Source organism: Camelus bactrianus, chromosome 29 (genome assembly GCF_048773025.1).
Source record: "Camelus bactrianus isolate YW-2024 breed Bactrian camel chromosome 29, ASM4877302v1, whole genome shotgun sequence".
Taxonomy (NCBI): Eukaryota; Metazoa; Chordata; class Mammalia; order Artiodactyla; family Camelidae; genus Camelus; species Camelus bactrianus.
Genome location: NC_133567.1, coordinates 14,341,028 through 14,359,255, shown reverse-complemented (window position 1 = coordinate 14,359,255; position 18,228 = coordinate 14,341,028). Strand labels below are relative to the sequence as shown.

Here is an 18,228-nt window from a genome sequence, read left to right as displayed (position 1 = left end):
TTTTAACCCCTCGACTGGTTTACTGTTACAGATTTTTTTCTTATTTACTTAGTAATTATCCTTAAATTTTTAACATTCATATTTGACCCTAAAAAGCTAATAATAATTATTAAAAGGTCTGACTTCATCTTGAACAACAGAAGCATCTTAGAGCAAACACATGGACTTGAATTTCCGTGTTTCCTATCTTCCATGTCATGGCTGTGAAATATTTTAATTTCACCGTCTTTTTAAACTCTCTCACTCCAAATTAGTCTTTGCTCTTGTTTTTACAGTTGATGTTTATTTAGACTTCTCCAGATGTTTCCTAATGCCTTTAATTTCTCTGTTTCATACGTACCCTACTCCTTCTAGGATCTGTTTACTTATCCCTAAACTACATCCATTAGTATTTTTTTTTAATTTACCTAAAAATGTATTTTTTGAAATCTAATTCTTAAATGATAGTTTAAATATGCTTAACAGTTAAGGATGACAGCTGTTCTCTCTTGGAAGTTTGAAAATACGCTTTTGTCTTTAGCCTATATTGTTGTCATTGAGAAGAGAGCTACCAGCATAAATGTTCCTTGGTTGATAATCTAGCTTTCACCTCTGGGTGTTTTTTACTGTTTTTGATGTTTCACACTTTTACTATGATGTTTCCAAGTGTGAATTTATTTTTCTTCGTCCTAACTAAATTAGATATTTTGAAGTTTCATACTTTGGTTGTTTCTGATGTTTCACAAGTTTACTAAGATTTTTCCAGGTGTGAATAAATTTTTTTATTTCATCCTAATTAGACTAGATGTTTTTACTTTAATCTGAGGATTTCTGTCTTACATAAATTCTGAAATTGTATCAGTCATTATGTTTCAATATTGCCATTCTTTATACACTCTCCTTCTTGGCTCTTTCATCCTTGTCTTTTAACAGTTGTTTAATCTATTTTTCTCGTGTTGCGAAATAAGTTTTTTTGGATAGAAAATCTGGTTCACTAATTCTCTCTTCTACTGTCTCATCTACAATCCAATTTGCTAAGTTTTTAACATCAAATAATTAAGATTTTAAATTCTATATATTCTTTTTAAAGAAAATATGTTTTATTTCTTATAATATCCCTTTTTTGCAATAATGTTTCCATTTAAAAAATACATCGAGGTGGGTGGATATAGCTCAGTGGAAGAGTGCATGCCTAGCACACACAAGGTCCTGGGTTCAATCCACAGTACTTCCATTACAAAAAAGAAGTGCCTTAAAAATCTGTCACCATCATCCTAGACATGACCACTTTTGTGATTTTATGTATACTAATATTCTAAAAGTCTAACGTGGCTCTTTCTTCTTTGTGTTGACTCTGCAGGAGGCAGATCACTTCCTAGTGCACCTTGTAATTTTGGAAGATGAGTTTGTTTTCCACAGGGATCATATTTCTCTGAGAACCGTGTGTATTTTGGGCTGAAGTTTGCTGAATAATGACTGTGTATTTGCTTCTGCCCAGTGCCCCAGGGGTTACCCCACATCAGGACTAGTTTTGGACATTAATTTTTTATTGTTGCAATGGTTCCCTTATTGTGCATTTGGTAAGATTCACAGGTACATGGCTCAGACTTTTTAATTCCTTCTTCACCCAGTTTCTTATTACTTCCCTGGGCAGAAGTATTGGCAGAGAAGTTTTTCCAGTTCAGCTTTTTGGAGGAGGCAGCCTTCCCGGAGCTCAGTTTTCTGCAGGTATCTCAGTTCTCGCTACATACCCTGGGGCCCTAAAGTCACATCTTCTACCCTGGCATGGAGATTAAAACCCCAGCTCTAGATCCTCCAGTCTATCTCTGATTCTGTATCTCTCTAGGATGCCACAACTCCAGCTTGTCAGTTCACAGCTCATCTCTTGATTTCCCCTTTTGCTTTAGCACTGGGACTTTCCTTCTCTTTCCTTCTAGCTTGGTCATGTGTTTTTTTCAAATTTGTTTATATTTCATTCCTTATTTCTATGAATTTATAATAATGAGGTTTTCTTTGTTAGTTTGGTCTGCCATAGTGACAAAACGTTACAAGGAAGAGTTATTATCAGACTTGTAACTCAAAGGATAAATTAAAAATAGGGATACTTCATATAGAATAATATCCCTTCAAAACTGACACAATTAAAAAGTTTTGAACCTCAAAATGCTGTCCCCTAGCTCTCTGGCCAATTCGGTCATTCACAATAATGTACTCCTTTAGGGCTGTGGTTTTGCTAGCATTTACTATCCATCTACTTCAGAAATTTACATACAACACTTTATGATATAATGCATGTGTTGTCTAGATCTAAATATATATGAAGACTCATTTTATGATAAAGATAATACCTTACCTCAGTGAGGAAAGGATGGTCTGTTCAGTCGTGGTGATGGTATACCGTTACTTTCTTGTGGCAAAAAAGATAAACTCATACCTTTGAGAAAACAAAATTCAGAAAGATTAAAGGCCTGAATGTGAAAAAAAAAATTTAACTTAAAAATTACAGCAGTGCATCTCTTTGACATCAGATTAGAGAAAATTTTGAAAGCACTACCAAGAATATATAAAGAATACATCCAAATGAATAAGAAAAATAGAAAAATAGGCAATGGATATGAACAGACATTTCAGAGAACTGAAAACCCCAGTGGTCAATAACTGTATTAAAATGATTTCTATCTTTTGACATGTAGAATTGTAAGTGGAAGAGTTGGTTTTCAGTGCCACCTGGTCAAAGCAGAAGTTCTCTTTTGTCAATAGCAAACTATCATAAATATACACAGATAAATAAACAGTGTATAACTATGATTACAAAGACACTATGCAATTTTAGGGGATTTGGATAAAATAGAATTCATGAAAATTTTGTATTTTCACAGCACAAACCTATAGCAGTATGACAAACAACCAGAATGTGTATGAAGTCATATGTTTTATGTCAGACAATTAATAAGAAAAACAATTTGCAGTCAATTTTTAGAGGAAAGAATTTATTACCTTTCCATTTTCTCTACAGAAGATGATTTTTAAAAAGTAATTATCATATTAAGATGTGATTGAGTATGCAGCCAAGTAATGTAGAAGAAAAAATATTGTAGAAGTGGGTAGGGCAATTCATTAGTAATTTTATGCTATTATTTTCCTGGACTTTGTAATGCTTTTTGCATTTGTCAGCTTCAAAATTTTGGGATACATTGTGAACTCAGACTCTGTTCCACGGGTTCAGCCAGGAGCTGAGGTCCTCACTCTGATGACTCGGCCCCAACGTGGTGCTCTCAAGGGCTGAAGACCCCTGAGGTTTTGCCATGACTCACCACTGATCTCAGCTTGGCCAAACTGTCCCGCAGTCTCAAACGTGGGCTCCCTGTTCCCGGGCTGTGAGCCCTCTGGCCAGGTAGGCTCCCCACCTGAAGGTGTACATGCAGCCCTGGGCTGCTTCCTCCCACACAGGATTTGAGTGTGGCTCTGGAATATTCCCCCAGCTCCCTCCACGATGCCACTTTCCTGTGCCAGCCAGTTAGGCTGATTTCCTCCCTCAGCTTTTGGCTTCCCTCTACCTAAAATGCCTTTCCACTCTGGGGCTTTGACCCAGAAAGGTAGGGTGAGAACACACAGGTGTCACAGGCGAGCCACACCCACCTTAGCCCCGTTCTCCTCTCCGGGACTCCCAGCTTCCTTTCTCTGCAGCTGTCGGGCTCTTCCCGAGGTGGCCGCTGTCACCCCCCGTCTCCGAGGCAATCCTGAAAGACTGGTTGCCAGGGAAAATGTTCCACAAGAAGAGAAATGAAAAACACCTCCTTTCAATCATTGTAAACTATTATCTTAGTTACATTTTATTTCAGTAAACAAATTCTGCACAATTGCTGCTGAGGGAGATAACTAATACATTGGGGACATAAAAGTTGTTTCTAAATATTTAAAAAGCCATCATATGGAAGAGACATTAAATTTGTTTTGGATGGTCCTGAAGGGACAAATTGGGACTCAAGGGCAGACTTGACCGAGAAGTGACTTGTAATTCAAAGGTTAAAAACTAACACTTTCATACGCCTTTTATTTATATGGGAAAAGTTTAACCTTGAACAGATTTGGCAATAAATTAATTTGGAAGGATATTTGACACACATGACTACATTTTTTTAAACACAGGTTATCAAGTCACGTGGTAGAGATGCCATCGTGGCAAAATTGGGATGCTCACCCTTCACCCCTGCTTTGTGTGAGGTGGCTGCTGGGTGGCAGCCCAGATTTCACCTCAGGGTGTCAGAGAAACATGAATGGTAGGTCATTTCCTCTGGCTGGTGTATTAAATAAAGGCCAAGTATTCCTGTATGTGTACAAATTAGGTGTCAGCTTTCTGGCAGCATCAGCCAAAGCTGGAGAAATTGCTCCTCTACCCCTACCCCCCACCCCATCCCCAACTATTCATAATATATTTTCACCTTGTATAGCTTCTTTCAAATTTTAAGTTTAATACCAAGTACTCTTGGTATTAAATTTTGAAAAATGTCTCCAGTACAGCAATGTTGTGGGGAATACATTGTAAGTCAGCTTTGTCCGTGGGAAAAAAATTGAGGAAAGTGGTTACCTCTCCTTTTAGGTCACCAAAAAGCTACCCTTTCTTCCTACTTGCCTGGACACTCCTGCCACTGAATTATTCTTCTATGATGTCACAAATTTGAGCGATTATTTCTAGTTAAAATGATTCTACAGTATGTTTTATCTCTTTGGAATGAAGGATGGGAGAGGGCTTTCTCGAGGACAGAGTAGCTTTTGTTAGAAGATGAAGAGATCCAATCCCAAGGAGTGAGATAATTCCAGAATGAAAGAAGAAGTAAGCATTCAGAAACTAAATGTGGGGAGTCTTGGTGGCGAGGGAAGAGTAGGGTTTGGGATACCATTTAGAAGAGATAGAAAGGGTGTGTGTGAGAGAGAAGGATGGCAAATTTAGGGAAGGAAGCTCTCAGGAGACGCTCAGGTCTTCAGGATTCCACAGAAGAGTCGGGGATTTCTCTTTCTTCCTTGAGACCAGGGAGACGTGGTTGGACACTTCTGGAACATCACTGCCCTTCTTAACCATGAAGCAGAGGAGCATGACTTAAAACTTGAAAAAAGTACTGAATTTTTATGTAGATGTTTGCATTTTTAGAAAAGAATTATGGAAAATATTCCAGAAAAGTTAAACAAAAATGAAACCAGACCCTAATCACTCTTCATGTCCCCTAAGAGCAGGAAGCATCAAAGACAACCCTCACCAACTTCACCATTTTGCCTCTATTGCTAAAGACAGGATAATCTTGTTCCTAGACTTCTCCTCCCCCGTCCTCATGTAGAAACACAGAATGACTTGTTAAGAGTCGCTGTTTACTCAAGATCTAGTATGACTGTGATTGCTTCCCCACTGGATGCCCATTCATCTTTCAAGTCCAGCTGAATCGAAGCTCTGGTGAAGCCTTCCTTGATGTTGGCTGCAGTTTGTTTCTGTGCATCGATCTGCCAGTTAGATGGAGAATGAGCTGCATGTGGTCAGACGTGGTGGAAAGCAGTGTGTCTAGCATCCCTGTGAAATACGTGAATGAACATGTGGTAGTTTGTGGCAGGGATGTCAAGGAGAAGAAATCAGCAGCCACACTCAGTGGTTGCTTCTAAATACAGTGATTTAGTGTTTTCTCTATATCTCTAAGTTTTACAGAAATGCAGAAGCCAATAGCCTTACAACTGGGTTATCACTTGGCCTAATGAAATTTTTATAGTCTATTGAAATGAGAGAAGGAGAATGAAAATAAAGGGCTCCAGTTTTGAAAAGATCTCACCAATAAGCCAGAAATGTATCTAATTGCCTGTCTACTATCACTTGTTAGTATTTATATCCATATTTAGACATATATGGGTGTACATATTTGTATGTATGTTTATATGATTCATATGATTTATGTGATTTTGTTTATATGATTTTGGTTCCCTATGTATGTGTGGGTGAGGAGCATAAGTGTAAGGAAAGCCCATTCATTCCCACACTTACTTACCTAATACATGCTAAATGTTCGCCATACTCCAGTCCACATCTGACATTCTGGTTGGCTCTTTATATTATGTACTGATAGTTTTTTTTTTTAATTAGCTGAAGTCCACAATTTATTCAGATTTCCTTAGTTTTTACCTAATGTCCCTTTTCTATTCCATCCAGGATGCTATGTAACTTTCAGAGGTCAGGTTCTTTCTGGCTGGGACAGCTTCTCAGACTTCCCTTATTTTTAATGATATTGAAAGTTTTGAGGAGTACTGGCCAGGTATTTAGTAGAATGTACTTCCATTGGGATTTTTTCTGGTGTTTTTCTCATAATTAGTCTTCAGTTATGGGTTTTGGGGAAGAAGACAGGAAAAGGGATCAAAGAAGACCCACAGACAAAAAGCACCACTCCCATCACAGACCATCCCTATGATTTATCACTGTTAATGTTAGTCTTGGGTCTTGACCGAGGGGGGGTTGTAGAGTTTCTCCACCGTAAATCTACTCTTTCCTCATCTTTCCATCCTGCACTCTTTGGAAGGCAGTCACCCTGTGCAGCCCACACTTAAGGAATGAGGAACTATGCTCCACCTTGAGGGTGGAGAAGTTATATAAATTATTGAAATTCTTCTGCAGGGAAGGTTTGTCTCTTCTCCGCATTTGTCTGTTTGCTTATCTATCAATTACATCAGTATGGACTCACAGATATATACTTTCTACTTTAGGTTATAATACACTACTATATTTTGTTGCTTAAATTGTCGCAGCTTTGGCCATTGGGAGCTGTTTCAGCTGACTCCTGAGCCCCTTGGACCTGTTCATCATTGGTGGTTGTTTTAGTACTTGCTTACTTTCTGGCCCTATAAGATGCTCCAGGCTCATTTTGTACATCTCTTGCTCCAGTTCTCTAATCAACGATTTCTCCAAGGACCCCTGGTTCTTTTTATCGGAGAATGCTACAGAAATCAAGGTCTGGGCACTAGGTGTGCTTGTTGCTGCTGGAGTGGTGTTATCTCTAGGCCCCCTCAGTTGGCCGAGCCAGGAAATACCAACTGGCATAATGATCCCCGTATTTGTATCTATCTATATATACATTTGTATTTATATTAAGCCTAACAGGAGTTCATACTGATGTTTCCAATTCTAACCTATTTCCACTTGGATCATTCTAGCCTTCTCTCCTTCCTTGTCTGAAACGTCCCACTCCAACAGAGAGAAACCTGGCTCCCACCTTCTGCCATCCATTTACTTAATTGTCCAATTCCAGTACACATGCATAGTGGTTTCAGATTATAGGCTTTTACTAAAGAAAGTTGAAGCCAGTTATTCATTCCTAAGTGCCATTATGGACTGCCCATAGTAACAGCAATGGGCATCTATCTACTATTATTAGTGCCATTTAGAGAGTGTTAAGAAAATTAAAATAATCATCAAATATTTGTCTCACATGTAAATGGATTCTGTTCAATTCTACAAACATTTGCAAAGAGGCATCCATATTGATAGGTACTGAAGGCGGCGTGGGTACAATGAGGGACCCTTTAGAAAAAAACAGCACACGGTGTAAGCAGACTGAGCGTCTACTGTGCTTCAAGCCTCATTCTGTGTATTGGGGCAACAAAGATGAGAAAGATCCAATTCAAAAGTTTAAATGTAGTGGAGCAGACAGATAAGAAGCCAGCAGAGAACTAGAAAGAGACACACAGGCAGAGCCTGGTAAGTATTAAAACACTTGTTTAAACAAAGGGGAAGGCGAGAGAGCTTTATACTGGGGAAGACAGGGAAGGCTTTACAGAGCTGATATTTGATCTGGGCCTTGAATACACGTCAAAATTCATAAGAAATAGAGAGAGAGAGAGGTAAAGAGGCTCCTCGGTCAAGGGAACAATACACACGAAGGCACAGAGGCGTGAAAGTGCACATTGCTCTTAGAAATTTCTCAGTATCCCACTTACCCTAATAATATCCGATCGCCACTTAGTGACATTATTTCCTGGTAAACCATAAATATAAATGACTAATGGAGGTTTATGCTTTGGAAACACAGTGACATTTATAACACCTGCACTATTTCCAGTGTGGGACAAATGGTGCAGAAGTGAGTTGCTAATAGCATCCTCAGAGAATTAGCTCCTTAAAACAACAGACAGGGAGATTATGCCCGAGGAAGCGATGGAATAATTAGCTTCTGTGATCTCTTGGGTCTAATGGAACAAATCGCTTCATTTTTTAACTTGAGATTAGCCCAATGACTAAAGCATAATTTTAAAATGTCATAATATTATTACATCCTTTCTGAGCATATGACCCTAAACACTGTATAATCTCCTCCAAGGTTATATGAAAATGGGGAATTCTTTTCTTTTTATGTGTTAAAATAGCTATCACCAAAATTTTATTCATCTTTGTCTGTTTGGGTCTATCACACTAAGTAACTTGTTTTGTCCTGTTTTTACAAAAGTAACCTGCATCCCTCTTAATGACATTATGCTCGCATATTCCTTCTCTTCATGGTGGTCATCACCACAAACAGTTTTCCTATTGTATCACTGGAGGACCCATCAGCATTCTAAAACCAGAGCCGCGTACTATAAATACTGAGAATTCTTTACAACATCAACTCAAATCAAAAGTGATTTTGGTGCAAATACCATCAATAATTTCAACTTCACTCCAAAATATTGGATTTAAACCTAGGACATTCAATAGTATGGGGCCTAGGGGTCCCGAATTCAAGAAACATAAGACTGACTTTAAGCCTCCAATACCTTACCATCTTCGAGGAAACTACTCAGCCACTTGGTGACAAGCTGATTACCCTGAAAAGATTCTGTCTTGAAAAGGTCAACACTTTTGTCCTTATGGGAATTGAATCATATTCCAGCTATGAATTTTCCTTTTCTCTAGGCACTATTTTAGCCTGCATCATGCTAGGATTATAGAGTATTTGATTTACTGACGTAGACCCTATGTATCATTGCCTCCAAATTTTACAGCAAAAAAGGTACATCAATGGGCAGATAATCATGGGATCTACTGGTCAGAGTATATACAACATTTAGAAGTGCTAGTCTAACAGATATTTATATTAACAGTTTATTGTTTCAAAAATGTAAAAACTGGCCTTTGATACCCTTAGCTCCTGAGTTCCACCCACTTCCACTCAATAATTCTACTTTTGAGAGCTCCATCTTAAAGTAATATGAAATACAGATTAAAACTTACGTAAAAATTTTTGTCATAGCATTGCTGACAACAGTGAAAAACTGTAACATTACAAGGTCCAAAATCAGGAAAATGAATAAGTAAATTAGTGTATGATGGAATATTTGCAATCATTAAAAATATTTTAACCAACAATATTTCAGGAAATAGGAAAATGCTTATCTTATGATTTCAAAGGGAAAATGCTTAACATAGTTAAGAAATTTTTAATTAAAAAATAAAATAGGAAAATGACTTGCCCTGGCAGATATCAACATTAATTATAAAGCTGTAGTCATTAAGGCAATGCAGGATTTATGCAAAGATCTACAAATAGCAATGAAAACAATAACAGCTAAAAGTTTTAAGCTCTTACTAACCATCCTGATCAAAGTAGCAGATAAGTATTAACTCATTTAATCCTTGTAACAGCAACAATAAGAAATACATACTAGTATTATCTGCACAGAGAGGCTGAGCGTCTTACATCTCTGAAACCGAATAAAGAACTTTATTTGTATATACATAAAGCGGTAAATACTAACTAACCTACCAATTCTATCTGAAAGGATTAGGAGATGCCTCAAAGTTGACTCCTTAAGTATGGATGAGATTTTTCAGGGAGTACATTTAAAAGAGATGGGTGTGGGAAGGGGTGAAGTAATTTTATGTAGAGAATAGCATGAGCAAATATAAATGTCTTTGGTCATTCAGTATGGCTGTCCCATCAGGGGTGAGGAGGAGTGGGCTGGAGCAGTAAGTACACAGGACTGTAGTGCGGAGACTCTTACCTTTCCATCCAGAAACTTAGGACTTTATTTTTATGCTGAGCATTTCTAAGACACATTTCACAGAGCCACAGTATTACCTTAATCATTGTCACTGCCTTTTTCTTCAAGAAGAAAGAGAAAGAAAGGGAACTGGGGTTGGTTATGGGGCTTGAAGGGAATATTGACCACTAATAACAGCCAACAAGGGAAGTCGCCAAGTATGTGACCAATAACTAGGACAAGATTTATTTATTTATTTTTAATGTGAAAGAATTTTGTTTTTTAAATTTTCATTGAGATATCATTGACATGTAATAGATTACTTTCAGGTGGACAAAATAACGATTTGATATTTGTATACATTGCTAAATGATCACAACAATAAGCTAGGTAATATCCACAACCATCCGTAGTTACACACATAGAGTGTTTTTTAAATATAAGAGGGAAATTAAAAAGAACTCAATGTTATTCAGAGGAATAAATAAATTATGGTGTAGTCATATAATGAAATATTATCTTGCAGTTAAAATCCATGAGAAATGCATTCACTTTTGACAATAAGGATAGATTAAAAAAATAGTCTGAATGAAAAAAAAAAAAACCTTAATTGAAGAGAGCTTTAGAACAGTATGGTAGCATTTATGCAAAAATTTTAAAACCTCAAAATAATATCATACAAATGTGTATATAACAAAAATATAAAATATTACCTTGAAGAATGTGTGCCATTTTTGAAAGTGGCTGGCTCTGGGGACAGAAGGAAATGGAGCTGGGGAGAGAGAATTTAAAATACTTCAGTTTTATTTATAATATGCAAAAAGCCACAAACATGAATTGGACAGAGGTAAACTAAAATGTAGTAATAGGAAGTGACTGTGGAAGGTAGCACCTTGGACAATATTTTTCCTACTCTTTATATTTCTGTCTATTTTTCAAATTTTCTAAAATGACCAAGTATTACTTTTATGGATGTCCCCCTGTTATATTTTAACCATCCATGTTATAGGAACCATCATGGTGGCCTCCATTTTAGAAGAGCAGCTGGGTAGCGGTGAGCACGGGATATAAGGAAAGCCCCGTCACTGTGCTCCATGTCCTTCTCTAGTTGGGTGAAAGCCAATGGGCTTGAGGAGAGAAGATAATTTAAGATGCTCTGACTTCAGCAATGCTTATGATTCTCCCCTTGTTTTGTGCTCAGTGCATTGAGAAAAGGTCATCTAGAGTCATGGTTCTCATTAGTTTTCTCAGGGTCATATCCAGGTTAATAAACTATCTGAGTGAATCACCAATGATTGTGTATATAATTAATGTTCACAGTCTGTTTTTAGCCATGTTCAAAAATAAAGCTTTTTGGTACCCTTTCTAAATGCATTATGCCCTATTTTTTTTTTCTTTTCTTGAAATCTCACTCTTCCACACTTAGATCTCTTAAACCAGTTTCCCTGTTTCTATATGCCTTCTTTCTCATTCATCATTTTTAAGACCCATCAAAGCAAAAGGCAGCATGTCACAATGCGAGGAACATGGAATTTGAAATTAAAAGCCATGGAGCCGAGTGCAGGCTCTGCTTCTAATTATTTGCATGACTGAGCAAATGACTATCTTTCTGAGCTTCAGTTTATCTCTAAGCTGGATATTGTATCACCTGGACCTCAGGTGAGTGACCTCAGCAGAATACCCAGATCGTGGGTGTCAATGTGATCTGTAAACTAGCAAATGCCAAAGCCAAGGTTTACCAGCTTTCGTGGACTAAATGGGTGGCTCCAGGGTGTCCCAGAGGGAGGGTCTAGCCATGTCTTTGACAATCAATGAACCAAAAGATTTGTAGCTGGGTGTCCTTTGCAACAAATTACTAATCACTCTGTGAGCACGCACCCAGGACACACTGCTGCTCAGATGACCCGTGACCACCAAAATCCATTGAGCAGGTCAGTGGCACTGACAGTCATTTTTTAAAGCTTTATATTCTTCTATTCTTGGACTTCTTGACCCACATCCCATGGAGTCAATTGCCTACTGCCACAGTCCAAAGCCAGTGGAAATGTGGCAAAATTAACAGTCTTTCATTCATTCATTCAATTTTAAATTGAATTTTAAAAAGCCTTTTCTTATGCTCCAGGTGCTTTTCCTTGTGGAAAGAAACAGACAATACACCCAACCAATCAGGAAATTATATAAGTTGTTAGAAGGCGCTATGTGCTATACGATATAAGGGTAATAAGGCAGGGGGAAGGCTAGGGAGAAAGGGCTGGACTCTGCCTCTCAATAGGATGGAGTGGAGGCCTGGAGAATGAGCCTCACAGACCTCCAGCTATAGAGAGTGTGGCTTTGTTTCTTCTGCTGCTGTAATGAGTTACCCCGAACGTTGCAGCTCAAAACAGCACATACGTACTATCTCACAGCTGCTGTAGGTCAGAAGCCTTGGGCTGGCGTGGCCGGTTCCTCTGCTCTGGGTCTCACTGGGCTGTAATTAAGATGTGGGCAGGCCTGGACTCTTCTCTGTGGACTCTGGAGGAGAATTTGCTTCCCAGTGCACTCAGGTCTTTGGCAGAGTTGGTTCCTTGCAGTTGTAGGACTGAAGTCGTTTCCTTGCTGGCTGCCAGGGGAAACGTCTCTCAGCTCCTACAGGCCCACCTGAATTCCTGCAACAGCACTGCGAGTCCTTCTCATGCTTTGAATTTCTCTGACTTACCCTTCTGTTACAGGTCTTCTGCCTCTAGCAGGAGAAAGGTCGTTGCTTTTAAGGCTTCATGTGGTTAGACTGATCTCTTATCCAGGATAATCTCCCTATCTTATGGTCTCTAACCTTAATTATATTCGTAAAATCCCTTTGTACTATGCAATGGAACATTCACAGATCCTAGGGATGAGGCTGTGGACATCTTTGGGGGGACATTATATACACTACCAAGTTCAAGGGCACCAGGAGCTGCATTAAGGAAGCACATTCCTGGGACACATGGGATCCTCTGACAGCTGACTTTGGCTTGAGGACAACCTGAGGGCTTTTCCAAACCTTCCTCAGTCTGCATGGCATTCTGGGATGCTCTCATCCAGCCTTTTTTTCCCTCCCCCTCACTGGGGTCAATTCTTGCAACACAAGAATTTCCCCTAATAAAATCCATGCACATAATATTGGTGTCTGCCTCTTGGAAGTCCTGGACTAACAAAAGAGGTACCACCAGTGGAGAAAGGCATCTGGGCTTGGTTTACCTACCACCTAGCAGCAGGCAGAGAAGTTCCTGTACTTGTTGGTAAGAAAGACACCAACAGTGCCTGACACAAGATAGCAGCCCCATTGCTAAAGATTTCACTGGGGGTGGCCTGGAGCCATGTCCTGATGGGAATGAGAACACTGTGGCAGGTGTAATATAAAAGCATTTGTTAAAAATCAGGGGAGCAGTGCCTACAAAGACATCAGAATTGACAGTTACTGCTAAGCTGCAGTCACGCTCTACAGAAGGAAAACAAGAAAGCGAGGCTGTCAACAAGTGTGACAGTCATAGGGCCTATACGGTGGCTTATAAGGAGGCTTCTCTGTCCTAGAGTGGCAGGGAAGACACAACTGAGGGCAGGCTGAAGGTCTAATTGTCAGACTTGCAGGGAATTTTGAAAGCTCAGCCAATGCAGGTCTGCTATGCAAAGGTCAGGAGATCCTGAAACAAACATGGGATGGGGACATCTTTATGGATGCCTCTGAGGTTGCTGACCTTACCGCATCCCTTCTCCCAGACTCTGTGGGCTTGCAGAGGTAGCCCACTCTTCCCTAGTGAAAACTAGCCCTTCAGCTTTGCTGGAAGATGCTGCCAAGGCCTCTGCCCCACAGACCACATGGTCTCAGACACCTCCACCCCAACCTCCTCCCCTCGCTCCTAGCCTCAGGGCCAGGCTTGCATCACAGTCTGGTGATTCTCTCAGCCTTCCCGAGATGTCTACTGAAAATTCCCTAAAAGGTGTTTCCCCTTAAAAGATCCTTGCACATCTGACCCCTTCTTGAAGTCTGCTTCTTGGAGGATCCAGATAAAGAGAGGTGGTTGAGGAAGGTCTCAGTGGGAAGGTGACATTTGTGTCAAGACATGCGCTGGGTGGAGACAGCTAGCCACGAGGGAATAGGGGGTGGAGGAGAATAGCCCAGGTGAGGAAAGAGCAGTAGCAAAAGCCTTGGCGGAGCCTTCCCTGCTGTAATCAGGGACACCAAGAAGCCAGTGTAGCTGGGGACGAGGTGGTGGGGACCAGTAGTAGCAGACAAGGTCAGGGAGGTAGGTTAATTGGCTGCCTTTTAATCTGAGTGGCAAGGAAAGAAACTGCAGAGTTTTGATCAAAAGAATTATATGATCTAACTTAAGTCTTAAAAGGCTCTTTCCTGCAGCTGCTTGAGAATTAGACTGCAGGAGGCCAAAGGCAGAAGCAGAAATATCAAGGTCTAGGTCAGGATGATGGAATTGGCCAAGGGTAGAAGCAGTAGAGGTGACCAGAATCTGGAGGTATTCTGAAGGGAGACACAATAGAATTTTGTGAAGGACTGGGTGTGGGTAGTGACAAGAATGCAGATTTTATGAATAAAAATGGAGAAGAGAGCAGTTGCTTGAGGAGGAGCTTGGGAGTTTGGGACATGTTAAGTTTGAGACATTTATTCATCACATACGTGGAGATGTCAAGCAGCTGTTGGATGTATGAGTCTGGTGTCCAGCAGAGAAGTCTGAACTAGAGGCATAAATTTGGGAGTTGTTGGCAGTAAGACAGTATTTAAAGCCATGAAACTAAATGAGCTCACCAAGGAATGACTGTGGATAGCAAAAATGTGTAGTTAATAAATTCGTATGAGAGCAAGATACTCACACCTGAATATCTAGGTTCAAAAAGCACCAGAACATCTATGTGTCTTTCTCTATAGTTGAATTTCTATGATTCAAATTCTAAACCTATTCACTGTACATCTCTGCATAAGAACCAGTGGAATTTTTTTTCTTACCTCCAGCTTTCCTAATTGATTAACAAATTGAGAGCCTAAGATATTAGTGAGTAAAAAAGATTTTTTTTTTTTTCACAAATTACCCATAGAACTGAAACCTCATGTTAGGGCTAGAAGCTAATTTCCTTATTAGGTTCATTTCTGTGTATATTTTATACCTAAATTATATTCATCAGTATTTTCCATTTTCTTCCATTTCTGCTGTATTAAGACTAAAATAAAATCTATTTTCTTTACTCTGCATATTTAAAAATTGTGTTAACTATTTTCAACTGAACAGTCTTCACTGAATTCCTGGAGGGCAATTTTCCACAGAACAAAGCAAAAGAAATTTCCTTATTTCCATGACTGGAGAAGAGAGTTACTCGGGGACTATAATCTTCCTGGACTGCAGGGGCGCCTCGAGGCAGCACGGCTAAGGGAGCCCTTCAGAATTCTATCTGAAAGTTATGATTCATTGAGTATTTATGTTTATCACGTATCGAAATTCTTTCACTTAACCCTTGTAATAATTGAGAATGATGAACCATATTGTCACCCCCTTTTTACAGACAGGAAATTAAGGCACAGAGAGGTTAAGTAACTTTCTCTAGAAGGCATAATTAGGGAAAAAAGGCAAGGGCCATTGGTTCTCAAAGTTCAAGTTCTTTCATCATTCCATATTACATAGTCTTAGTGCTCAAAGAAAAGTGTTGAAACAAAGACCTTAGGTCTAAGTAGTTATTAGAGAATGTACAGGACATGTGGTCCAATGGTTTCATTCTGGGTCTTCAGAGGAGGTGTCTGACGGTGCCCAGGAGGCTGCAAAGTCTGCATCTTGAGAGTGAAGCTACAGCACCTCTGGGATCCAAAGACTCAGCCCGGATACTGCAAGGAAGTAAACAAAAATAAACACAGATGAACAACAAAAGCAAAAAAACACACAAAAAACCCCCACAAAAAACAACTAGTCAACACAGGAAGGAAAACACTAAATTCTAGAGACCGAGTTTAATTTTTTCATCTCGATGTGTCTTGGTAAGCAGAACATAAACTTGTCATAAAGCATCAGACATTGAAAAGGAAATTAAAAAAAAAATAAGTATTGCCATTTATGTACAGGATAATCAAATGATCTTCTCAACAAGCCTGTAAGTTTTCCTTCAGGGAAGACTCAGCAAGCCAGTGTTTATGGTGACTGCATTTTGATACAGACTAAAACACATCTTCCACAAATATGCGCTGTATCTCTTTGTGTTTTCAAAATAAAAAGAGATGATTAGTGTTATACCGAATGCCTTCATGAAAGGCAATTTTAATCTCTGCATGTAAAATGTTTGGACAATAAAGAATGAATATGCTATTTTCTGAAATGGTCTTCCTCTTTCCATCCATATGGATGACAGGCTAGCACGTGGTGCTCAGTACTTCATCCTTCCCTGACCTCCATCCTTCATGCTCGTTCAGCCATCTTAGTTCCATCTTAGCCTTTTCACTCTTGAGCCACCTCTTAGAGTTCAGGCTTTGAACCATCACTTCTGGTCCACCCTGTCTCACATTTCTTTGTCCCTATTACATCTACTCAATCTTTGCTAATTATTTCAGGCTGTCACTCCATTCTACTTTCACTTACCTCCCTCCTCAACTAGATTTCATGGTTAGATGGAACTAAGTTGCAATCATTACCACCCAAGATTCTTCAGATTTTAACTTTCCCTTCCTCTTCCTCCAACCTTCCCTTCTTCCTTGTCTTAGATTCTTGTTCCCCCACACTGCCCCCACTAGCCTGTGTAACTTCTGCGGTCTACTTCCTCTTCTGTTCTTTAGGTTTCTAGTTTCCGGAGAACAGACACCATAAAACCTTGCTGATTAGGTACCTTGTTTGATGCTACCTATGAAGTACTGATTAATTTTATAGCTATATAAAATTATTAAGTAATTAAATGTACAATCTCTCTCCAAGATATTTTCCTAAGGAAACATTCATGCATAGCCTCTCCATGTGCTGACCACTCTCCTGAGCACTCAGATGGTGAAAATTAGCATTGCAGACTGCACTCTATGCCCTCAACCAAGGAGTCAGAGCTCCCCACCCTGGAAAATGCAAAACCCTCGGCTGAGTGTATTTATGTGAAATGTACTACATGAGATGTGCTCTGTACCCCATCTGGGCTTCCCTTTTGGCCATTTATGTGATGCTTCATTGAACCATTTCAACATACAATGACTGACAAAGGTGTACAATTGATAGTGAAATTCCTGCAAATGAGCAGAGGGAAAGGATCATGCTGGTTTTTTAAAGCGAAAGTTTTAGTTTTCCTGAAGCATAAGACAATTGTGTAAGCAGAATGTCTTTGATTTTAAATAACAGAAAATCCTAGCTCAAAGTGGTTTAAATAATAAAGAGACACATCTGACCTCACCTAATTGGAGGATAGGTTTCAGAGTTGATACAGTGACTCAGTATCATTAAGAACATTGATTTTTTCCGTCTCTTTCTCTGCCTCCCCTAGATTAGCTTTGCTCTTAGGTTGTCTTGTCTCATGACTGTAAGACGGCAGCAGTGGTTGCCGAGATAATTAAGAGACAGCAACACTCAGAGACAGTAACGGACTCTTTTCCAGGGCCTCCTTCTGGCAGTGAGCAAAGCTTTCCCTAAAAACCCCAATGGTATCACCATCACCCGGTGTGGCTACCATGACCGGTTACAAGTTACCATTTACCTTTAGAGTTGGATATGGAGAAAAGGTTAGATCCTCAAGCAATTCTAAGGGTAAATCTTAATTGGCTCTAAGTCATGTGTCCCTGGGAGTCGTGATCCATTATTTCTGGTTCCAGGTGTGAGGATTCTAGCTCTAGTGACTCCTCTTGCTACTTCTGTGCCCTTCATTGGTGCACAGGAATCAATTTTGCTGCCACAAGACCCATGGGGCCTGAAAATACATTATGTGGCTTTCTGAGATCCTATCTGCCTGCAGTTCTCACACCCACAAAGTCATCATCCTATTTTTGCTCTATCCTGAGTGGCCCTCTCTGCTGAGACACACCATAGAGCCATTTCTCTCCTGTTGTTCCACTCCACTCCTGCTGATCTATTCAGGAAGAGATGCTCCAGTCTTCTCTACTCTCCATCCTGCAAATCCATCTGGACATTGTGTTATCACTTGCTTTCCTCCTTCCTTTCCTCTGCTCTCCCAGAGCTCAGTCTAAATGGCACAGAAGTTGACCAGTATCTAAACTCCCTTTTCTCTGATTTCCTTCCTGCTCCCACCCTTCCTACTTTGGGAATCTTCATATGTTATTGGTGGAAA

General features: G+C 39.6%; 1 protein-coding gene and 1 long non-coding RNA gene across 2 annotated transcripts in view; both read right to left on the bottom strand.

Moving 5' to 3' along the window:
• KCNB2 (potassium voltage-gated channel subfamily B member 2) overlaps positions 1-3,729 on the bottom strand; it is a 370,558-nt gene extending 366,829 nt beyond the window's left edge. The window contains exons 1-2 of the mRNA XM_074355138.1: positions 3,619-3,729; positions 2,333-2,413 (exon numbers count right to left, since the gene is read on the bottom strand). The gene's annotated coding sequence lies outside the window, so the exon portion shown is untranslated. The remainder of the gene's footprint in view (positions 1-2,332; positions 2,414-3,618) is intronic.
• A 6,564-nt stretch (positions 3,730-10,293) lies between these two features.
• LOC141575527 (uncharacterized) overlaps positions 10,294-18,228 on the bottom strand; it is a 125,372-nt gene continuing 117,437 nt past the window's right edge. The window contains exons 2-3 of the long non-coding RNA XR_012503162.1: positions 12,359-15,805; positions 10,294-10,735 (exon numbers count right to left, since the gene is read on the bottom strand). This is a non-coding gene — a long non-coding RNA (uncharacterized LOC141575527). The remainder of the gene's footprint in view (positions 10,736-12,358; positions 15,806-18,228) is intronic.